The sequence below is a fragment of the Apium graveolens genome, chromosome 7, assembly GCF_009905375.1.
Source record: "Apium graveolens cultivar Ventura chromosome 7, ASM990537v1, whole genome shotgun sequence".
Classification (NCBI taxonomy): Eukaryota; Viridiplantae; Streptophyta; class Magnoliopsida; order Apiales; family Apiaceae; genus Apium; species Apium graveolens.
The window spans coordinates 163,704,710-163,730,907 of NC_133653.1; the positions used below are offsets into that span (position 1 = coordinate 163,704,710).

Sequence of the window (26,198 nt, forward strand, 5' to 3'; positions counted from 1 at the left end):
ACGTTGGGTAAGTAATCAATTCATTTGTTTTCTCAAAACAGCAACCATGTTGCGAATGTAAAATGCACCACAGAGCTGGATCCCCCAGGTTTTGAGCGAGTATTTAAATCCCCTTTTGTAATAACCCCAATTTTTGAGAAATTTTGAAACCCTTATGAATAGTGTTTTTGCTGAACGAGAAAACTTTTCATGCCACGCTATGTAGGGGTTCTGTTATTGATCTTATGGGATATTATTAGTACTCTATGTGGTATATAAGTGTATGTAAAGATCGTCAGAATCCAATTCCGAACACTTTGATTTTTCCCGGAAATCCACAAGATACGGAGAGAATTGAGTATAAGGTAACAGGATAAAAAGGATTTAAATTAAAGGATTATAGGAGAGGATCATAAAAGGAATATAATATATTGAGAAAGGTTAAGGGAACCTAAGTAATAAGATCCCGGGTATGATCCCTCAAACGATAAACGAGAACGAAAGATAAGCGAACCGTAAAACAAATAAGTGACCAAGAGACAAGCTTGTACAAGAAGCCAGGGATTGTGACATCATCAAACCACAAGGTGTGGACAAGTGGGAGCATTATGACATGTGCAAGGTGACACAAGCATGACATGGGAAGGAAGGAGGTGTGGTGGCTTTTTAACCACACAAATTCAAGGGCAACAATGTAATTAACTAAATCAAACCAGATATTTTGTCGTAGTATATTTTTTTCATATATACAATTCTCTTCAGTTCGTTCTTTTCTCTTCTTTTCATTTCATGTAAGCTGAGAAGAACAACCCTTCCAGAAGGGGAGGTATTGCCGAATGACTATCTATCTTTGTGATAGAAGCCAAGTAGGATACCACATGTTGTTTAATTGCTTGTCAAGTACTAAAGGCTGGCCACCTTCTGTACTAACTATGCGATATAACAAGTGTTCATGATCATAGTGATCTCTCAACAAATTCCTTTACTTCTATATAATTAATCAAACTTTGGAAAATAGAAATAACTGAAAAAGGAGTAATAAAGTGGTGGTAGTATGCGGAATGGAAACACATTTGTGATACTAAGGTTGACGTGGTTATTAAAAGGTTATAGAACGCTAACGAGCAAAAGTATAACCCGTATAATATTAGGAACGGAAGGTAGTAGCGATTACGAACTGGAAAAGAATGGGTATTGAGAAGCAAAAGTTCTAATGATAAAAGCTATAATAAGAGTCTGTGCAATAGACTTGAAAGAATTTGGAATGATCACTTAATTCGGATTGAGTTATCTTACGACAATAGATCATATGTCATTATCGAGATGTCGCCTTATGAGATCCTTGAGGGAAGATAATGTCGATCTCCCTTATGTTAGGATGAAGTTCTAGAGCGCAAGATGCTCGGACCCGCAGTAGTCCAAAGGACCAAGGATATGATAGATCTAATCAGAGGACGACTGGTAGTAGCCCAAGATGGACATGATAAGTATGTTGATTTCACACGAAAGGATAAAGAGTATGAAATAGGGGACCTAGTAATGTTATAGGTATCCCTTGGAAAGGATTGATGAGGTTCGGAAAGAAAGGAAAGCTAAGTCTACAATTTGTTGGACCCTTGGATATATTAAGACGTTTGGGAAGTTAGCATATGAGCTAGCCCTAACCCAGAACATGTAGCGAGTCATAACGCGTTTCACGTATCAATGTTAAGGAAGTGTAATTCAGATGCCAGATAAATAGAGGCATATGAGCACATAGATATGCAACCCGACGTAACCTATATGGAGCAACCAGGAAGGGTTATAGAGTGAAAAGGAACAAGTGCTTAGGAGAAGGATTATCAAACTAGGCAGAGTTTGGTGGTAGAACCACAATGTGGAAAATTGACTCGAGAGTTAGAAAGTGTAATGCTAAGAAAGTATCCCCATTTGTTTTCTATCTGATTCTGGGACGGAATCCTTTTAAGGAGGGGAGACTGTAATAACCCCAATTTTTGAGAAATTTTGAAACCCTTATGAATAGTGTTTTTGCTGAACGAGAAAACTTTTCATGCCACGCTATGTAGGGGTTCTGTTATTGATCTTATGGGATATTATTAGTACTCTATGTGGTATATAAGTGTATGTAAAGATCGTCAGAATCCAATTCCGAACACTTTGATTTTTCCCGGAATTCCACAAGATACGGAGAGAATTGAGTATAAGGTAACAGGATAAAAAGGATTTAAATTAAAGGATTATAGGAGAGGATCATAAAAGGAATATAATATATTGAGAAAGGTTAAGGGAACCTAAGTAATAAGATCCCGTGTATGATCCCTCAAACGATAAACGAGAACGAAAGATAAGCGAACCGTAAAACAAATAAGTGACCAAGAGACAAGCTTGTACAAGAAGCCAGGGATTGTGACATCATCAAACCACAAGGTGTGGACAAGTGGGAGCATTATGACATGTGCAAGGTGACACAAGCATGACATGGGAAGGAAGGAGGTGTGGTGGCTTTTTAACCACACAAATTCAAGGGCAACAAGGTAATTAACTAAATCAAACACAAAAACAAGCCAACCAAGCCAAGCAAAATCATTTTCATCAAAATCAAAAAGAAACCAAGGCATGGTTCATCATGCTCTCGGCTTTTTACTATTGCAAATGGGCAAGAAATCAAAAACTCAAGATCCAAGCCTCCTAAATTGGTGAGTTAATTCCCTAATCATCTTCATGCTTAGTTAGGGCTATATCATGAGTTTAAGCCATCAATTCCTTCTCCATCTTCTTCATTTAATCAAAGAAGAAGACTATGAATAGTGTTTTCAAGTTTTTAACTTGAAGTTTTTCTTGTTTTTCTTGAAGATCCAAGCATTCTTAAGACTTCTCAAAGCTTCTTAAGGCTTCCTAGCTCCTCCCACCACTCAAAGGAAGGTATACCATCTCCAAACCCTAGATTCCTATATATTATAAGATGATTTTGATTAGTAGGGTGCTATTGTAGCTAGTTGTTGTGATTTAGAGTTTGGGATTTGAAATGGTAGTGAAATGGAATGGTGAATGTTGTGGTTTTGATTAAAAGGACTTAAGTATGATTAAAGTTATGCTTAGGCATAAGTATGAATGATTAAATTGAATTGGTTGGGGTTGTTATGATGTGATAAGGATGGATGTTGGTTGTATGTTGGATTTGAGGTTGATTTGGAATGGGTTTGAATGGTTTAAAATATTGGAAATCGCGTAAACATAGCCTTCGTAACGTCCAATTTTCTTTGGACTGTTTTTGTGCATAACATTAGGACCGAGAACCCCATGCTAGATTATGACCACTGCCATGTTTAGATAGCTCATGTTACGAGCTTCGTTTTGATATGTAGTTCGTTCGATTCCGATGCACGGTTTAGGAGAAACGACCGTTTCAAGTAACGGCGTTTCGCGAACGAAACTTTTCCCCTCGCCTTACTTTGAAACATAGGTTAAAGACCAAAAAGGGTTAATTAATGTATGAAACATTTATGGTATGTGTGCTAGGCAGTTAGTAAGACACTCGCGAAGGAATCGCCTTAAAACTCGTAAAGGTTAAATTATTAAAAATGGTGGAGCCGAGGGTACCCGAGTGACTTAAGCGAATCAGTGAGCGCAAAACAAGCGTTAGAGTCTAAGTTAGTTAAAGTATAGATTTACAAGTGACTTTGGTTTAATTCCAACTTACTTGTTGTTTATAGGTTACCAGACTCGTTCCGAGCCTTTTATCACCCCAAGTCGCTCAGGCAAGTTTTCTACCCGTTATAACTGTTGTTGTGATGAATATATGTATTTGCATTATCTTGTGATAGATGCATGTTGGTTAGTTAGCAAATGTTGCAATATATTGAAGCATGCTACTATGGTATATATATATGCATGCCTGTTTCGTATTCTTTCCATATATATCTGTTGATTCAGTTGATAATACCTATGCTAGAGGATAGCGGTAATTTGCATATACCCTGAGTACAGGGACCCAAAGGTGAAAATATTTTCTAAAACCGGGAGTCGAGGATCCCGAGTAGATTTTGTATATATGGATATGAATATATATATATATATACTTATATATATATATGGTCATAGTTTTCAAAACTATTAATCGAATAAGGTTTATTCGATAACTTTAACTTTGTTTTATTATTGAATATTATTTCGAATATTATTCGAAGGCGTATGACTCCTTTTATTTTATTAAATGAATATTATTTTGAATATTCATTCGAGGACTTATGACTCCTTTTATTTTATTATCTGAATATTATTTGAATATTCATTCGAGGGCTTATGACTCAGTTTATATTATTTAATGAATATTATTTGAATATTCATTTGAGGATCTATGACTCCGATTATTTGCTGAAATATATTCTTTATTTTATTAAAGAATAAGGTGTCAATAATCAAACTTATTTTCGATTATTCAAATAAAGATAATACTTTCATATAAGTATATCTTTGGTTATTTAATACTCGTTTCAAGTATAAGTTAATACTTCTACTTCAATTATTTTTATAAAGATTATTCTTTATGGGAATATTATTTACATAATAATATTCAGTCATTTTCTAAATATTCTGGGGACTGATTTACTTCATTAAATCAGCTTTACTCCAAACACTCTATAAAGTGTTTTCGAGTCTTCAAAATGATTTTTAAAGTCAGAGCGGATCCCAAAACTCATTTTTATATTTAAGATCTTCCTTTTTAAGGGGATTTAAATACTCGCTCAAAACCTGGGGAATCCGGCTCTGTGGTGTATTTTATATTCGCAACGAGGTTGCAGTTTTGGTAAATGAATTGATTACTTGCCCAATGTTCGGGAAGTAAGCCCATCTAATTGAGTCGGCATAAGCGACAGGCCGGGGTACGGTCTATGAAAGTGTAAGTGGCTGGGTGGCAGTCCATCAACGCGTAAGAGGCCGGGTGGCGGTCCAGCACAAGGTCCTTTTGTGGCCAGGGTGATGACCGGTGGGGGATTCATCCATCTACTAGTAGAAAAGGTTACTTATTGGTATCTTTGCCTGATCAGCAAGATATCTGGTTTATGCCAAAATTCTTTTCCTTCCAAATTCATTGGATATTGCAACTCTGTTCATACTTTACATGACAGAGGTTTACAGGAAATGTATGGGAGATATATATGAATATATTTATATATCGGGACTTAATGAAGTATCTCGTAACTTCATTATTTATAATGATATTCAAAGATTGAATCTATTCAAATCTTGTCTTGTAGTCTCATCTATGTGATGAACCTTTGAAACTGATTATAACTTGAACGGGGGTAGTTCAAGTAGTATTTGGGAAAGATATAAGTATATTGGAGTACCTTATAACTTCATCTTTTAAACTTATATCTAGTAAATGATTATCTTATGCATGACAAAGATTTTCAGAAAAACGTTGAGACAAGGTTAGATATATGAGATCACCTTGCAACGATATTTTTATACAGTTATACACTGGAACTCTGTGTATATTATGCATGGAAGAGGACTTCCCATATTTTGAAAAGTATATATGTATATATATATACTGAATATTTTGCGACTTCATCGCATTAAGATATCAACTTGGTTTAATTCTTTTGACCAAGACTTTCATGAGTGCTATGAGAAGGCTCATATATTGTTAATCTTTATACATATTATTTTGGTGGGCTTGCTGCTCACCCTTGCTTTCTTCTTTCATCACACAACAACAGTTAGGAAAGATGGCCAGACTCCAGTAGACCCAGCGCAAGCGCGTGGGAAGCGTTCCGCGTCTTCCCGTTGATGTTGTAGCTGCTATAGCTGCAGAGGTAGACCTATTGTAGATCAGACCATCTACTTTTGAGAATCAATTATGTATAATTATAACTTGTGGCAGATAATGGCAATTAACTGTAAATTTATCAAGTAATCATTTTGGGTTGTAATAACTTTTAAATTGTGGATTCAAAGACTTGTACTTATTTAAATTTCATCTCTGAGACTATAACGGGTTGTGGTGTGTGTTAGTGTGGGGTCACAACATAAGGTTATTTATTATTAATTAAGTGAAGTGATATTGTGGAAAGAAAGACCGTGACGACCCGGATCCCCGACCCCGGATCTGGGGGTGTTACAGAAATGGTATCAGAGCCAAGCGTTATAAACCTCAGAGATGATGGGACGTTAAGATAATAAGTTAACTAAGATAATAAGAACTCTTGCCAAGTTCATAGTCGGGCTACCTAACGTAGCACTGACAGTTAAAACCCTTATGGGAACCCTTATAAATATCGTGATAGGAGCGTAGTTCGTTATCGTATATGGTAGCGGGACTCCGAACCCTGAGGTTGAGGAGCAACATCGCGATGATATTTTATTACTAATTGGAGATCGGATTGTGGATCCGATAGAGTGTCCTAATGCAGGACCGGATGATGTTGATATTGAGGATTTAGCGGTTGAGGATGTTATCCTAGAAGGGATAGTTGTTGAGGAGGATCCCATGGAGGATCCTGACAGGATTGGATAAAGGACCACTGATGAATTGATGACCATGGTTTGGTCGACTACCAGAGGTAGGATTGGCCGGTCACTACCGGAGGTTCGTTCAAGTTGTAAAGATAGTAGCCCCTTTAACGCGGCTTACTCGTAAGACTGAGAAGTTTGAATGGACGGAGAAATGCGAGAAAAGTTTTCAGGAATTAAAGAAAAGGTTGATAACGGCTCCGGTATTAGCGTTGCCGGATGGAAAAGGAGATTTTGTGAAGTGTAGTGACGCTTCGCACAAGGGCTTAGGGTGCGTGCTTATGCAGCACGGTAAGGTAATCGCGTACATGTCAAGACAATTAAGGTAGTATGAAATTCGATATCCCCGCTCATGAGCTTAGGCTCGTGGCAATAGTTTACCCTAAAGATTGGAGGCACTACTTGTATGGAGAGAAGTGCGAGAATTACCTAAGCCATAAGTGCTCTAGTACATTTTCACGTAGAAAGAGCTCAACATATGCCAGAGGAGACAGTTAGAGCTAATCAAGAATAATGATTGGGAGATTCTTTATCATTCGGGGAAAGCCAATATGGTGGCTGATGCCCTTAGTAAAAAAGAGAGACTCAAGATGATAATGTCTTTTGGAGAGTTTATAAGAGATTTTGAGAAAATGGAAATAGAAGTGTAGGTAACCGGAGCCGGTACCGAAAAGCTGTTTGAGATTGCAATACAGCCCGAATTATTGGAAAAGATCATATTGTGCCAGAAAAAGTTATGAATGAAGGAAGAGAGCCAACAATTAGATAAAAGATTAATATCGAGAAAGATGATAAGGGAATAATGAGGTATTCCTATAGAATTTGGGTTCCGAAAGTTCAAGAGCGTAAGGATGAGAACTTAGATGAGAGCCATAGTTTGAGGAATAAGATTTAGAGCAAACCCTGAACGTGATAGTCAGGGAGGTCGCCATCAAGATAGAAGGAACCCATGACATAATGTAGTGGAAAATGAGGATTTTAAATTAAAAGATGACCCCAATTATGGGGAGTAGGATGAAACATTTCATACTAAGGAAACAGAAAGTCGAGTAAGGAAAGAAGACCCGAGACGGTACTCCTATACGGCAATTCATGGACCTGTCTAGACAGAACTTAGACTATTATCCCCAACCACCACCTTGAGGAAACAATGTGGTGTGAAATTCTTTCAGGACCTCTAAGTCGCTAAGCTCTCAGAGTTCCAAGGAACAAGCTGGCCCAATCGAGGCAAGAGCCTGGCTAAAGGAAATATAGGAATCATTTGAGATTCTAAATGATTGACGAATCTCAAAAGGACTATTTTGTCACTTACCCTCCTAAGAGAGAGACCACCCGCTGGTGAAAGACCAAGAAAGGCACGGAGCCAGAGGTTAGAATAAACTGATTTAAGTTCAGTCAATTGTTTTCGGGAAAGTAATTCCCAAAGATAAGGAGATAGTGTAAAAGCTTTGGAGCTAGAACAAAGGCAGACGAGTATGATAAATTATGAATCTAAGTTGTAAAAGTTGTCAAGATTCGTTCTGAGGACACGAATCCAGAATGACGGGATGTTTGAAATCAATGTTTATGTTGTGTTGGTCCATGAAATAACGATAAGAGAAAGGAAAATAAAAAGAAACTGAAGTGGAAAGGAATATAAAGGCAATAGAGTTTGAGGAATGATAAAGGAATTGGGTATGAGGAAACCCTAAAGACTCGTAGCAATAGAAATAGAAAAAGTATGTAATCGTCAGGATGAGGGTGATTCACCATGAGTTAAAATTGCTGGGTGAAGGCATAAGAGATACATATATTTTATCCCCTGTAAGTTGGGAGGATTTGAGGAAAACTTGAGATAGTTCGAAGGTTAAATATGAGACGCGGATAGACTGAGGAAACAAGGAAGTAAGAAATTAGGAAAATTGGATGAAGGAAGTGACCTTCAAGAATGTGAAGTGTAAGACCGGTGGCTTGATACCCAGAAAGGGAGACGCCAGGTATGAGAGATATCCCAATATTGAGGTGACTGTTGAGAAATAACAAAAGTAAATAAGGAATTATTAAGAAGAAGTTCAAGTTGAACACGACCAATATCTTCCAGAACATCCTTGTTATTGTTACCAAATTAGGCAAGACAAGCGGATAACCGTTGTTATCTTTTGGAGGCCATATGGATTGACCTCAATATGAATAAGGATGCTATTATGAAGTTAGGTATAGACTATCGAGGTGGGAATGATGAATATGATAATCTATCAGGGATATATGACTTTATTTATCCATGGAAGGATGCTTGTACCTTTTTAAAGGTGTAATTAAGGATAGAACATCGATAACTTAAAACGAATCCTAGGGTGCATAAAGGTTGGCATTTCACCCTTAATAGGGATAGTATGAGTTTTGACAGTATGAATTGGAAAGGATTAAGGTAATAATAACCTTTAAGGATCAGTGGAGAAATTTTTCAGAAGTATATAGACAATGGTTCTAGTATTAGTAAATGGTATTTTGATATGCCCTGTATATAGGGAATACAGGAGGAACGATTGAACGATAACCTTAGAGGTTTTACAAGGAGAAAGGAAATATTCGAAATTCTCAAGAATAAAAATGTTGATAAAGGAAATATGACATAATTATAATGATGCCAAGTGGGGCACGTGTTAAACCACGAGAAAGTATGGATCGAACCAGTAAAGGTCGAAATTGTTCAGGGCAAGTAGGACCTAAGATAAAAGATGTTCTAAGTATGATTGAGAGTCAGTCGTGACAGTGATTAACCTCTAAAGATTGAGGCAATAACTTATAGAAAAATGGTGATATACTTTAAGGAAAACATCTTCACATAAGCTGTGATTGAAATGAGGTAGAAAATTTAGTTGAAGGTGGTTAAAAGACATTGACTGTAAGGAACTATTACTATCAGGAAAGGCCAAAGAGGTGGCCGACACTTTAACGGTAAAAGGAAAAATTATAGGCGCGTGTGCCAAAAGAATACAGTGATGATGGATAAAAATGTGAAGGTTGAATTATGGTTTGGAAGATTGACATTCCTTCTGATGACTGTGCAATACCCAACCGTAATAGTAGTTGGTAAAGGTTTAATTTGTGTAATCGCCATGAACGGGCTATCTATCTTAGAAGGTCCTATCTTGAGATAAGCCAGGACCATGTTTCAAAAAGGACCAAACAAACCTTTGAGTTAAGTCTTCTATTGAAGGCAGATGATTAAGAATGGTATTAACCTGCTATCGGTGCTTTGATTGAAACTCTTCTGCAATTTTATATGCTTCATGTCATGTATGTATGTCAGGATCAGGAGTGTACTCCATGAATCATGAATGGTGATTATGTTACCTCCTTAGAAGGATTTGATACGACATATATGGACTCCGTATGGTTAGCTATTAAGACTTCATGGAAAATGAATGACGACAGTAGGTCAGTGGTGGACCATAGTAAGGCAGCAATGATTCTGCGAGTATTGAGCTGATTACAACCGTGAGAGTTGTATTGGAATGGGTATTGAGATTGAGTACCACTAATCGGGTCGTGGTAGTGTATAAGTTATCATTGATAGACTAATTAAGTAGAGTATCTACCTAGTGAATAATTATTCTTTCTTATCAATAGAGAGTCGTATTATTATACGAGGAAGGTTGCGGTGCAAGCATAGAATTCTAGTAACGATGATGTATAGAATGAGATCCCAGATTCGATTTTCGATGTCGAGGGAGTTTCAAAGGTGATTATGTATAAGCTCGAGGAAGAGTGTGGGTCCATAGAATGATGGACGGGATAGCGAAAATATTTAGGCATGGGAAATACGAGGCTATAATGCTTGATGCTGATATAAATACGTATATGTTTTGTTCTCCTATGACAAACCTCTATAGTTCAGAGGTAGGTTCCAAGCCAGATATTTTGTGGCAGTATATTTTTTTCATATATACAATTCTCTTCAGTTCGTTCTTTTCTCTTCTTTTCATTTCATGTAAGCTGAGAAGAACAACCCTTCCAGAAAGGGAGGTATTGCCGAATGACTATCTATCTTTGTGATAGAAGCCAAGTAGGATACCACATGTTGTTTAATTGCTTGTCAAGTACTAAAGGCTGGCCACCTTCTGTACTAACTATGCGATATAACAAGTGTTCATGATCATAGTGATCTCTCAACAAATTCCTTTACTTCTATATGATTAATCAAACTTTGGAAAATAGAAATAACTGAAAAAGGAGTAATAAAGTGGTGGTAGTATGCGGAATGGAAACACATTTGTGATACTAAGGTTGACGTGGTTATTAAAAGGTTATAGAACGCTAACGAGCAAAAGTATAACCCGTATAATATTAGGAACGGAAGGTAGTAGCGATTACGAACTGGAAAAGAATGGGTATTGAGAAGCAAAAGTTCTAATGATAAAAGCTATATTGAGAGTCTGTGCAATAGACTTGAAAGAATTTGGAATGATCACTTAATTCGGATTGAGTTATCTTACGACAATAGATCATATGTCATTATCGAGATGTCGCCTTATGAGATCCTTGAGGGAAGATAATGTCGATCTCCCTTATGTTAGGATGAAGTTGTAGAGCGCAAGATGCTCGGACCCGCAGTAGTCCAAAGGACCAAGGATATGATAGATCTAATCAGAGGACGGCTGGTAGTAGCCCAAGATGGACATGATAAGTATGTTGATTTGACACGAAAGGATAAAGAGTATGAAATAAGGGACCTAGTAATGTTATAGGTATCCCTTGGAAAGGATTGATGAGGTTCGGAAAGAAAGGAAAGCTAAGTCTACAATTTGTTGGACCCTTGGATATATTAAGACGTATGGGAAGTTAGCATATGAGCTAGCCCTAACCCAGAACATGTAGCGAGTCATAACGCGTTTCACTATCAATGTTAAGGAAGTGTAATTCAGACGCCAAATAAATAGAGGCATATGAGCGCATAGATATGCAACCCGACGTAACCTATATGGAGCAACCAGGAAGGGTTATAGAGTGAAAAGGAACAAGTGCTTAGGAGAAGGATTATCAAACTTGGCAGAGTTTGGTGGTAGAACCACAATGTGGAAAATTGACTCGAGAGTTAGAAAGTGTAATGCTAAGAAAGTATCCCCATTTGTTTTCTATCTGATTCCGGGACGGAATCCTTTTAAGGAGGGGAGACTGTAATAACCCCAATTTTTGAGAAATTTTGAAACCCTTATGAATAGTGTTTTTGCTGAACGAGAAAACTTTTCATGCCACGCTATGTAGGGGTTCTGTTATTGATCTTATGGGATATTATTAGTACTCTATGTGGTATATAAGTGTATGTAAAGATCGTCAGAATCCAATTCCGAACACTTTGATTTTTCCCGGAAATCCACAAGATACGGAGAGAATTGAGTATAAGGTAACAGGATAAAAAGGATTTAAATTAAAGGATTATAGGAGAGGATCATAAAAGGAATATAATATATTGAGAAAGGTTAAGGGAACCTAAGTAATAAGATCCCGGGTATGATCCCTCAAACGATAAACGAGAACGAAAGATAAGCGAACCGTAAAACAAATAAGTGACCAAGAGACAAGCTTGTACAAGAAGCCAGGGATTGTGACATCATTAAACCATAAGGTGTTGACAAGTGGGAGCATTATGACATGTGCAAGGTGACACAAGCATGACATGGGAAGGAAGGAGGTGTGGTGGCTTTTTAACCATACAAATTCAAGGGCAACAAGGTAATTAACTAAATCAAACACAAAAACAAGCCAACCAAGCCAAGCAAAATCATTTTCATCAAAATCAAAAAGAAACCAAGGCATGGTTCATCATGCTCTCGGCTTTTTACTATTGCAAATGGGCAAGAATTCAAAAACTCAAGATCCAAGCCTCCTAAATTGGTGAGTTAATTCCCTAATCATCTTCATGCTTAGTTAGGGCTATATCATGAGTTTAAGCCATCAATTCCTTCTCCATCTTCTTCATTTAATCAAAGAAGAAGACTATGAATAGTGTTTTCAAGTTTTTAACTTGAAGTTTTTCTTGTTTTTCTTGAAGATCCAAGCATTCTTAAGACTTCTCAAAGCTTCTTAAGGCTTCCTAGCTCCTCCCACCACTCAAAGGAAGGTATACCATCTCCAAACCCTAGATTCCTATATATTATAAGATGATTTTGATTAGTAGGGTGCTATTGTAGCTTGTTGTTGTGATTTAGAGTTTGGGATTTGAAATGGTAGTGAAATGGAATGGTGAATGTTGTGGTTTTGATTAAAAGGACTTAAGTATGATTAAAGTTAAGCTTAGGCATAAGTATGAATGATTAAATTGAATTGGTTGGGGTTGTTATGATGTGATAAGGATGGATGTTGGTTGTATGTTGGATTTGAGGTTGATTTGGAATGGGTTTGAATGGTTTAAAATATTGGAAATCGCGTAAACATAGCCGTCGTAACGTCCGATTTTCTTTGGACTGTTTTTGTGCATAACACCAGGACCCGAGAACCCCCTGCTAGATTATGACCACTGCCATGTTTAGATAGCTCATATTACGAGCTTCGTTTTGATATGTAGTTCGTTCGATTCCGATGCACGGTTTAGGAGAAACGACCGTTTCAAGTAACGGCGTTTCACAAACGAAACTTTTCCCCTCGCCTTACTTTGAAACATAGGTTAAAGACCAAAAAGGGTTAATTAATGTATGAAACATTTATGGTAAGTGTGCTAGGCAGATAGTAAGACACTCGCGAAGGAATCGCCTTAAAACTCGTAAAGGTTAAATTATTAAAAATGGTGGAGCCGAGGGTACCCGAGTGACTTAAGTGAATCAGTGAGCGCAAAACAAGCGTTAGAGTCTAAGTTAGTTAAAGTATAGATTTACAAGTGACTTTGGTTTAATTCCAACTTACTTGTTGTTTATAGGTTACCAGACTCGTCCCGAGCCTTTTATCACCCCAAGTCGCTCAGGCAAGTTTTCTACCCGTTATAACTGTTGTTGTGATGAATATATGTATTTGCATTATCTTGTGATAGATGCATGTTGGTTAGTTAGCAAATGTTGCAATATATTGAAGCATGCTACTATGGTATATATATATGCATGCCTGTTTCGTATTCTTTCCATATATATCTGTTGATTCAGTTGATAAGACCTATGCTAGAGGATAGCGGTAATTTGCATATACCCTTAGTACAGGGACCCAAAGGTGAAAATATTTTCTAAAACCGGGAGTCGAGGATCCCGAGTAGATTTTGTATATATGGATATGAATATATATATATATATACTTATATATATATATGGTCATAGTTTTCAAAACTATTAATCGAATAAGGTTTATTCGATAACTTTAACTTTATTTTATTATTGAATATTATTTCGAATATTATTCGAAGGCGTATGACTCCTTTTATTTTATTAAATGAATATTATTTTGAATATTCATTCGAGGACTTATGACTCCTTTTATTTTATTATCTGAATATTATTTGAATATTCATTCGAGGGCTTATGACTCAGTTTATATTATTTAATGAATATTATTTGAATATTCATTTGAGGATCTATGACTCCGATTATTTGCTGAAATATATTCTTTATTTTATTAAAGAATAAGGTGTCAATAATCAAACTTATTTTCGATTATTCAAATAAAGATAATACTTTCATATAAGTATATCTTTGGTTATTTAATACTCGTTTCAAGTATAAGTTAATACTTCTACTTCAATTATTTTTATAAAGATTATTCTTTATGGGAATATTATTTACATAATAATATTCAGTCATTTTCTAAATATTCTGGGGACTGATTTACTTCATTAAATCAGCTTTACTCCAAACACTCTATAAAGTGTTTTCGAGTCTTCAAAATGATTTTTAAAGTCAGAGCGGATCCCAAAACTCATTTTTATATTTAAGATCTTCCTTTTTAAGGGGATTTAAATACTCGCTCAAAACCTGGGGAATCCGGCTCTGTGGTGTATTGTATATTCGCAACGAGGTTGCAGTTTTGGTAAATGAATTGATTACTTGCCCAATGTTCGGGAAGTAAGCCCATCTAATTGAGTCGGCATAAGCGACAGGCCGGGGTACGGTCTATGAAAGTGTAAGTGGCTGGGTGGCAGTCCATCAACGCGTAAGAGGCCGGGTGGCGGTCCAGCACAAGGTCCTTTTGTGGCCAGGGTGATCACCGGTGGGGGATTCATCCATCTACTAGTAGAAAAGGTTACTTATTGGTATCTTTGCCTGATCAACAAGATATCTGGTTTATGCCAAAATTCTTTTCCTTCCAACTCTGTTCATACTTTACATGACAGAGGTTTACAGGAAATGTATGGGAGATATATATGAATATATTTATATACAAAGACTTAATGAAGTATCTCGTAACTTCATTATTTATAATGATATTCAAAGATTGAATCTATTCAAATCTTGTCTTGTAGTCTCATCTATGTGATGAACCTTTGAAACTGATTATAACTTGAACGGGGGTAGTTCAAGTAGTATTTGGGAAAGATATAAGTATATTGGAGTACCTTATAACTTCATCTTTTAAACTTATATCTAGTAAATGATTATCTTATGCATGACAAAGATTTTCAGAAAAACGTTGAGACAAGGTTAGATATATGAGATCACCTTGCAACGATATTTTTATACAGTTATACACTGGAACTCTGTGTATATTATGCATGGAAGAGGACTTCCCATATTTTGAAAAGTATATATGTATATATATATACTGAATATTTTGCGACTTCATCGCATTAAGATATCAACTTGGTTCATTTCTTTTGACCAAGACTTTCATGAGTGCTATGAGAAGGCTCATATATTGTTAATCTTTATACATATTATTTTGGTGGGCTTGCTGCTCACCCTTGCTTTCTTCTTTCATCACACAACAACAGTTAGGAAAGATGGCCAGACTCCAGTAGACCCAGCGCAAGCGCGTGGGAAGCATAAGGTTATTTATTATTAATTAAGTGAAGTGATATTGTGGAAAGAAAGACCGTGACGACCCGGATCCCCGACCCCGGATCTAGGGGTGTTACACCTTTGAAAGGAAGATTTTAATATAAAAAAAATGAGTTTTGGGGTCCACTCTAACTTTAAAAATCATTTTGAAGACTCGAAAACATTTTTAAGAATGTTTGGAGTACTGCTGATTTATTAAAATAAATCAGTCCCGATATATTAGAAAATATCTGAATATTATTATTTAAATAATATTCTCATAAAGATAATCCTTATAAAAATAATCGAAGTAGAAGTTTTAAAACTTATACTTGAAATGGATATTAAATAACCAAAGATATACTTATATGAAAGTACTCTCTTTATTTGAATAATCGAAAATAAGTTTGATTATCGAAACATTATTCTTTAATAAAATAAAGAATATTATTAAATAATAAGCGGAGTCATAATACCTTGAATGAATACTATAAATAATATTCATTAAATAAAATAAACGGAGTCATACATCCTCCAATGAATATCCAAGTAATATTCAATAAATAATATAAAGGAGTCATAAGTCCTCAAATGAATATTCAAGATAATATTCATTAATAAAATAAAGTTATCGAATAAACCTTATTCGATTAATAGTTGTGAAAACTATAACCATATATATATAAATATATAAATATATAAAATCTACTCGGGATCCTCGACTCCCGGTTTTAGAAAATGTTTTCACCTTTTGATCCCCTCCACTAAGGGTAAACTCAATACCGCTTATCTCTAGCATAGGTATTATGCAATTGTAAGCATTTTAACCAACAGAGATATAAATCAAGAATATGAAACATGCATGCATATATACCATATCACATGCTACAATATATCGCAAGAATTTGCTAATCACAAATATGCATTTATCGCAAGATCATGCATATACACATATACATCACACAACAGTTATAACGGGTAGAAAACTTGCCTGAGCGACTGGGGGTGATAAAAGGCTCGGGACGAGTCTGGTAACCTATAAATAACAAGTAAGTTGGAATTAAACCAAAGTCACTTGTAAATTTATACTTTAACTAACTTAGACTCTAACGCTTGTTTTGCGCTTACTGATTCTCTTAAGTCACTCGAGTACCCTCGGCTCCACCATTTTTAATAATTTAACCATTACGAGTTTTAAGGCGATTCCTTCGCGAGTGTCTTACGAACTGCCTAACACTCTTATAATAATTGTTTCATACACTAATTAACCCTTTTTGGTCTTTAACCTATGTTTCAAAGTAAGGCGTGGGGAAAAGTTTCGTTCACGAAACGCCGTTACTTGAAACGGTCGTTTCTCCTAAACCGTGCCTCGGAATCGAACGAACTACATATCAAAACGAAGCTCGTAACATGAGCTATCTAAACATGGCAATGGTCATAATCTAACAGGGAGTTCTCGGGTCCAAATGTTATGAACAAAAGCAGTCTAAGTAAATCGGACATTACGACGGCTATGTTTACGCGATTTCCCAAATTTAAACCATTCAAAAACCATCACAATTCAACCTCAACCCATTCATACAACCAAAGTCCATCCTTATCACATCATAACAGCCCCAATAAATTCAATATTAATATTTATACTTATGCCTAAGCTTGAATTTAACTATACTTAAGTTCTTTTAACCAAAACAACAAGATTCACCATTCCATTTCACTACCACTCCAACCCAAACTCTAAATCACAAGCATTAAGCTACTATATCACCATAATAATCAAAATCATCTTATTATACAAAGGAATCTAGGGTTTGGAGATGATATACCTTCCTTGAAGTGGTGGGAGTAGCTAGGAAGCCTTAAGAAGCCTTGAGAAGTTTTAGGGATGCTTGGATCTTAAAGGAAAACAAGAAAAAATCAAGTTAAAAACTTTGAAATCACTATTCATTGTCTTCTTCATTGATTTCTTGAAGAATATTGAGAAAGAATTGAAGGCTTAAACTCATAATATAACCATAACTATGCATAAGGATGACTAGGGAATTATCTTACCAATTTAGGAAGCCTTGATCTTGAGTTTTGAAATTTGTTTCTCTTGGAAATGGCAAAAGCCGAGAGCAAGCCTTGGTGATGAAGAATAAAAGTTTGTTTTGATGAGAAATGATTTGTTTGGCTTGGTTGATTGAATTAGATTTGTTTTATTTTAGGTTAATTACCAATTTAACCTTGGTTTTGTGTGGTTAACAATCCACCACATTTCCTTCCTTCTTATGTCATGCTTATGTCATGCTATGATGTCATCTTCCCCTCCTTGTCCTCTTCTCATTGGTTGGGTGACATCATCCTCTCTAATCCCTTTGATTAACTTCCTTAATTGTTTGCCTAATGACCGCTGATCTGTTATACGGTTCGCTTAACTTTCGTTTTCGTTTATCGTTTGAGGGATCATACGCGGGATCTTATTACTTAGGTTCCCTTAACCATTCTCAATATATTATATTCCTTTTATGGTCCTCTCTTATAATCCTTTAATTTAAATCCTTTTTATCATGTTACCTTATACTCAATTCTTTCCGTATCTAGTGGATTTCCGGGAAAAATCAAAGTGTTCGGAATTGGATTCTGATGATCTTTACATACACTTATATACCATGTAGAGTACTAATAAAATCTCAGAATATCCATAACAGAACCCCTACATAGTGTGGCATGAAAAGTTTTCTCATTCAGCTAAAACACTATTCACAAGGGTTACAAAAAGTTCAAAATTTTGGGGGTTATTACACCCACCTTGGCTTTGTCCACCTCAAGACCTTATCTGGAGACCTTGTTGCCCAAGAATAATGCCCTGTCGCCCCATAAAATGACATTTTTCCTAGTTGAGAACCAGATTGGTCTCAACACACCTTTTAAGAACAGCGCCAAGATTTTGCAAGCATTCGTCAGAAGAATCACCAAACACAAAGAAATCGTCCATGAACACCTCCACATTCTGACCAGTCATGTTAGAGAAGATATCCATCATGCATCTCTGAAATGTGAAAGGTGAACCACATAACCCAAAAGAAACTCTGCTGAAGGCAAAAGTACCAAACGGACAAGTGAAGGTAGTCTTTTTCTGATCTTATGGCAATACAAATCAGATTATAACCCGAATAGCAATACAAAAGACAGTAGTAATCATGTCCAGCCAACCTGTCAAGCATCTTATCAATAAACAGAAGAGGGAAGTGATTCTTTCTCGTGGCCTTGTTTAGCTTCCTGTAATCCATGCAAACTCTCCTCCCCGTGACTGTTCGAGTAGGAATGAGCTCATCATTTTCATTAGCAACAACTGTGATACCTCATTTCTTCGGTACACACTGAACTGGACTCACCCAAGAACTTTCAGAAATAGGATAGATGATCCCTGCATCTAGCCATTTGAGGATTTCTTTCTTCACAACTTTTTTCATGATCGTAGGCTTGCTTCCTTCCTCTAGAAGAATTTTATGCATACAATAAGAAGGGTTGATTCCCTTGATATCTGCTATAGTCCATCTAATTGCCGATTTGAACTCTCTCAGAATTATTAAGAGATTTTCCTCATCATCACCTGAAAGGTCAGATGGAATAATCACAAGCAAAGTAGATGCATCTCCTAAAAAAATATACCTTAAGTGTTCAGGAAATGGTTTAAGCTCAAGTGTAGGAGCTTCCTCAATAGATGGCTTGACGCGCTTTTGAGATTTGTTCAACTCCTCCAATCCAAGAGATTCAAAAGGCATATCCAGCCTTCATTTCCAAGGAGAAGCATTCAGATACTGCAACTGTTCATCAACTTCATCCTCTTTACTGTCTGGATTCCCCAACAAGGCCTTCTCTAAGGCATCAAACCTTAGCATATGATCAAGTTCTGAAGTAACCACAGAATCAACCAGTCCACTTTTAAGCACTCCTCGTTTTCAGTCGGGAATTTCATGGCATTAAAACATTGAACGTCACATCCTGATCTAGCACTCGCATAGTAAGCTCACCCTTCTGCATATCAATCAAGGTTCGGCCAGTAGCTGATAAGTGGCATTTTATACCAATTAGAACGTCTTAAAATGGCTTAAATTGGTGTCTTGAAATCAAGTATTTTGTGTATTTGGTGCGTTTTTCTAGTGTTTATGCATTTCAGGGTATTAGTTGCATTTCGGAGGAGGAATCATCAAGAATAAGCCTTGGCATGTGTTCACCATTGCGAGAGGAAAAGAACGGGCAGATTACGGCGAAGAAATGGAGCAAACCTGGAAATTTTCCAGTAGGGTCCTGCGCGCCCGCGCAGCAATGCTGAGCGGCCGCGCAGCAGCCTTGCGCGCCCGCGCAGAAATGCTGAGCGGCCGCGCAGGGTCGGGGAAAAAGATATATTATTTTAGACTTCTACTTCTGTTTGGCTTCCAACTTCTATGTAATCTGAGTTTTATGGGACTATTATATAAGTAGATTTGAGACGTTTTTCACAGAGTATTAAGAGGAGATTATGTTTTAGATTGTGTTTTGCAAGAAGCAAAGGAGATAAGGAAGAAGACCGATTTAGCACACAGCAACGAAGAGGAAGCATATATTCTTGTGATTCTTGTTTCGTTGTAACGTTGGATGCTAGTTTTCTTGCTTTGACTTATTTACTCTTGTGACGTACTCTGTTTTAATATAATCAGTTTAGTTGTTATTTTCTTGTGTTTGTTATCATGATTTCATATGAACCCATGATGGCGATAAGTTCTATTATGGGCTAATCGTGATCATGGGGTTGCAACGGATTTATTATGGAATTCTTTAGTTAATTGTTTAATACTTTAGTATGTGATGATTGCATGATATCTAGTATTGGTTGTGCGTATTCGTCTTATGTGCGTCGCGAACATATAAGATAGGGTGTTAATCTTTTGTGAAGCGACGGTGGATCTTGAGATTTAGAACTTGCCATGCTAGCATAGGTTCATGTACATTGTGCATGATTAGTGGGTAACTCTAACAGTTTTATTTGCCCTATGTAATCAAAAGGAATAACTTGTGCTTAAATCGTTGTGTTGTCAATTTCTGTAGACATATAGGAACTCAACATAATTGATGACTATTCAACTTCTATCTTAATTGTGGATGTTTGGTAGAATGGTATTAGTACAATGAAAGTTGGCTTTTATCAGTTTCGTGTTATTCGATTAATATCATCACCGTCACATGCTAAAGGTAATAAATATGGCTATAGAAGGAAGTAATAATGAAGTTGTGGTCTCATGAGTGTTTTATTATTGATAAATTGAAGTGTTAGTTAAGTGGTTAATTAAGTAGTTAATTATAGTTAATATTTAATCAACAATTTTAAGTGTTATTATCTTAACATTGAGAAGTAATCATACATTGGTGAGTGAGTTAAATTAGACAATAAATTAGTCTGAGTCTCTGAGGGAACGAACTAGAAAGTATTCTATATTACTTGCGAACGCGTATACTTGCGTGAATATTAGTGCGTGATTTCGCCCTAACAAGTTTTTGGCGTCGCTGCCGGGGACTCGGCGTATTTGTTTAGTTTATGTACTTACCATCATTGGTCATTAGGACTCAGTGATTAGGACGTAGTAGTTAATTACTCTTTTCGGTTGTGTTTCAGGTACTTTAGCAAGCGTTTATGCAAACTCGTTCTCGTGCTCGCAAGAGGACCTTAGATACAGCTGAAGGAAAAGACGAAGTTCTTGATACACCGGAAAAGTTAGATTTTGAGGATTCGGATTCAGGAACTGAGCAGAAAGAACCAGTAAACATGGGAGATCGTATTGTTCAAGCTGATCCAGCTCTTATGGATTTTTCTCGGCCTAAAATTGATGACATTCAGTCAAGCATCCTTCATCCGGCTATTCAAGCTAACACCTTTGAAATCAAGCCGGGCACTATTCAGATGGTGCAGAATTCTGTTTCTTTTGGAGGAGCGGCAACTGAAGACCCCAACATGCACATAAGGAATTTTGTCGAGATCTGCAGCACTTTTAAGTATAATGGCGTGACTGATGAGGCTATCAAGTTGAGGCTTTTCCCATTCTTACTGAAGGATAAAGCTAAAGACTGGTTACATTCTGAACCAGCTGGGTCCATCACTACGTGGCAAGATCTTGTGCAAAAGTTTCTGGTGAAGTTTTATCCAATGGCAAAGACTGCTGCTATGAGGAGTGCTCTTACTCAGTTTGCGCAGCAACCTACAGAATCTATGTGCGAGGCTTGGGAACGCTACAAGGAAATGTTGAGAAAATGTCCACATCATGGAATGCCGGATTGGATGGTAATCACTGGTTTTTATAATGGTTTGGGGGCCCAATCTCGGCCCATGCTCGATGCAGCAGCTGGAGGCGCCTTATGGGCTAAAAGCTATACTGAGGCGTACAATCTTATTGAGACGATGGCTGCAAATGAGCATCAAAACCCAACTCAGAGGATGACATCAGGCAAGGTAGCAGGTATTCTGGAAGTTGATGCAGCCACCGCTATTGCAGCCCAGCTCCAAGCGCTATCAATGAAGGTTGATTCTTTGACTACATATGGAGTTAATCAAATAGCTATGGTTTGTGAGCTTTGTGCAGGTTCTCATGCTACGGATCAGTGTTCTCTTGTCAACGAATCTGTTTAGTATGTGAATAATTATCAGCGATAACAGCAGCCTGTGCCAGCGACTTATCATCCTAATAACAGAAATCATCCAAATTTCAGCTGGGGAAATAATCAGAATGCTATTCAGCCACCATATCAGCAAGGAGTGAGTAAACAGTTTAACCCACCTGGATTCCAGCAACCACAGCAGTATGCTACAAGACAATCATATCCTCAACAGGGAAGTGCAGCTGCACCTACTAGTGCTGATTTTGAGGAACTTAAGCTGTTGTGCAAGAGTCAGGCGGTTTCTATCAAGACCTTGGAAAATCAAATCGGTCAATTAGCCAATGCAGTGCTCAATCGTCAACCTGGCACTCTTCCCAGTGACACGGAAGTACCAGGAAGGAAGGAAGCTAAAGAGCAAGTCAAGGCTATTACCTTGAGGTCTGGAAAAGTAGCTGATGCTGAAAAGGCAAAAGAAGTCGAAGCTGAAGTTAGAGATGAAGAACCTAAGCAAAGGGAGAAAGCGGCGGAACCAAGGAAGACTACTGTTGAACATACTCTGCCTGAGGCTAATACAGGGGAGAAACAGCTCTATCCTCCACCACCTTTTCCTAAGAGATTGCAGCAACAAAAGCTGGATAGACAGTTCGGGAAGTTTCTGGAGGTGTTCAAGAAACTTCACATCAATATACCTTTCGCTGAGGCTCTGGAACAAATGCCTAGTTATGCGAAGTTTATGAAGACTATTCTTTCAAGGAAGGTGAAACTGGATGACCTTGAAACCGTTGCTCTCACGGAAGAATGCAGCGCGGTTCTGCAACAAAAGTTACCACCAAAACTGAAAGATCCAGGAAGCTTCACCATTCCTTGCACCATTGGCAATCTAACTTTTGACAAGTGCCTTTGTGATTTGGGAGCAAGCATTAATCTGATGCCGTTGTTGATCTTTAAAAAACTGGATCTGCCTGATCCAAAACCCACATACATGTCCCTACAATTGGCGGACCGTTCGATTACTTACCCAAGGGGCATAGTTGAGGATGTGCTCGTCAAGGTGGATAAGCTCTTCTTTCCTGCTGATTTTGTTATTTTGGATTTTGAGGAAGATAAGAAGATTCCCATAATCTTGGGGAGGCCTTTCTTGGCTACTGGTCGTACCTTGATAGATGTGCAAAAAAGGGAACTTACTATGCGGGTTCAAGATCAGGATGTGACCTTCAACGTATTCAAGGCAATGAAATTCCCTACAGAAGATGAGGAGTGCTTAAAAGTGGATGTGATTGATTCTGCGGTTACTTCGGAACTCGATCACATGCTAATGTCTGATGCATTGGAAAAGGCCTTAGTGGGGGAATTTGACAGTGATGATGAAGATAGCAATGAGCAATTACAATATCTGAACGCTTCTCCCTGGAAGCGAAAGCTGGATATACCATTTGAATCTCTTGGTACTTCTGACCTCAAGAACGCTGAAGGGAAGCTCAAACCATCAATAGAGGAAGCGCCTACCTTAGAGCTCAAACCATTACCTGAACACTTGAGGTATGCCTTTTTTAGGTGATTCATCTACGTTACCTGTTATTATTTCAGCTGACCTTTCAGGTAGTGAGGAAGACAAGCTCTTAAGGATTTTGAGAGAATTCAAATCGGCTATAGGATGGACCATAGCAGACATCAAGGGGATAAGTCCTTCATATTGTATGCATAAAATTCTGTTAGAGGAAGGTAGTAAGCCAACTGTGGAACAGCAGCAAAGACTGAACCCGATCATGAAGGAGGTGGTGAAGAAAGAAATTCTGAAATGGCTAGATGCAGGCATCATTTATCCTATTTCTGACAGCTCGTGGGTGAGCCCCGTGCAATGTGTACCTAAGAAAGGAGGTATCACTGTGGTCGCAAATGAAAAGAATGAGCTCATCCCTACTCGAACAGTTACAGGATGGAGAGTATGCATGGATTATAGAAAATTGAACAAAGCCACAAGGAAGGATCACTTCCCTCTCCAATTCATTGATCAAATGCTTGACAGATTGGCGGGACATGAGTATTTTTGTCTTCTGGATGGGTATTCCGGGTATAATCAGATTTGTATTGCACCAGAGGATCAGGAAAAGACTACCTTCACTTGTCCATTTGGCACATTTGCTTTTCGTAGAGTTTCGTTTGGGTTATGTGGCGCCCCGGCCACCTTTCAGAGATGTATGATGGCTATATTCTCTGACATGATTGGAAATAACGTCGAAGTGTTCATGGATGACTTCTCCGTCTTTGGACACTCATATGATGAATGTTTGAATAATCTGCGCGCCGTACTCAAAAGATGCGTGGAAACTAATTTGGTGCTTAATTGGGAGAAATGTCATTTTATGGTGCGTGAAGGCATTATCCTTGGGCATAAGGTCTCTAGCAAAGGTCTGGAGGTGGACAAGGCCAAGGTGGGAGTCATTGAAAATCTTCCCCCACCTAATTCGGTGAAAGGAATCCGTAGTTTTCTCGGTCATACGGGTTTTTATCGGCGATTCATCAAGGACTTTTCAAAGATATCTAAGCCGTTGTGCAATTTACTTGAGAAAGATGTGCCTTTCAAATTTGATGATGAATGTTTGGCAGCATTCGAGACTCTCAAGGAGAGTTTGATCACGGCACCAGTTATTACAACACCAGATTGGACAGAACCGTTTGAGATGATGTGTGATGCGAGTGACTATGCGGTAGGTGCAGTTCTGGGACAGCGCAAGACAAATCTCTTCCATGTGGTCTACTATGCGAGTAAGACTTTAAATGGGGCCCAATTGAACTACACCACTACTGAGAAGGAGCTTTTGGCTATAGTCTTTGGCTTTGAGAAATTTCGATCTTATCTGCTTGGTACAAAAGTGACAGTATTCACTGATCATGCAGCTATTCGCTATCTGGTTTCTAAGAAGGATTCGAAGCCGAGACTCATTCGTTGGGTGCTTTTACTTCAAGAATTTGAGTTAGAGATCAAAGATAGAAAAGGTACCGAGAATCAAGTAGCTGACCATCTCTCTAGGTTGGAGAATCCCGATTCTACTTCACAAGATAGGACATTAATCAATGAATCTTTTCCGGATGAGCAGTTGTTTGCAATTCAGGAGGAAGAACCATGGTTTGCAGATATTGTAAACTATCTTGTCAGCAATATAATGCCTCCTAATTTGACATTCGCACAAAAGAAGAAGTTTCTGCATGAGGTGAAGGGGTATATGTGGGATGAACCATATTTGTTTAGACAGGGAGCTGACCAGATCATCAGGAGATGTATCCCGTTCTGTGAGACGGAGGGGATATTACGAGACTGCCATTCCACGGTTTATGGTGGACACTATGGAGGTGAGAAGACGGCAGCTCGTATTCTGCAAGCAGGTTTTTTCTGGCCCACCTTGTTCAAGGATGCTCATCAGTTTGTTTTAAGGTGTGATCGTTGCCAAAGAGTGGGAAATTTGTCAAGGAAGGATGAGATGCCATTAAATGTGATGCTTGAAGTCGAGGTCTTTGATGTATGGGGAATCGATTTCATGGGGCCTTTTATCTCGTCTTGCAATAATCAGTACATCTTGCTGGCAGTCGATTATGTCTCAAAATGGGTCGAAGTTAAAGCTTTACCGACAAATGATGCAAAGGCAGTGCTAAATTTTCTTCATAAGCAAATTTTCACAAGGTTTGGAACACCTCGGGTAATCATAAGTGATGAAGGATCGCATTTTTGCAACCGTAAGTTCACTTCTATGATGAAGCATTATAATGTGAATCATCGAGTAGCTACTGCCTATCACCCGCAAACAAATGGTCAAGCGGAAGTGTCTAACAGAGAGATAAACTGCATTCTAGAAAAGGTTGTTTGTCCGAAAAGGAAGGATTGGTCTTTAAAGCTCGATGAAGTTGTTTGGGCTTACAGAACAGCATACAAAACTCCACTTGGGATGTCACTGTTTCAGTTGGTGTACGGTAAGGGATGTCATCTACCGGCGGAGCTTGAGCATAAGGCCTACTGGGCATTGAAGAAATTGAACCTGGATTTAGATACAGCTGGTAAGAAAAGAATGCTTCAGCTTAATGAACTTGATGAATTTCGACTTCAAGCATACGAGAATAACAAAATGTATAAGGAAAAGGTGAAGAGGTGGCACGATA

The 26,198-nt window shown here is 37.7% G+C and overlaps 1 non-coding gene across 1 annotated transcript; it reads right to left on the reverse strand.

Annotated features, from left to right (window-relative positions):
• Nucleotides 1-21,612: 21,612 nt before the first annotated feature.
• Nucleotides 21,613-21,719, reverse strand: LOC141675600 (small nucleolar RNA R71). The gene has a single exon (XR_012556244.1). It is a non-coding gene; the product is annotated as a small nucleolar RNA R71 (small nucleolar RNA).
• Nucleotides 21,720-26,198: the final 4,479 nt, after the last annotated feature.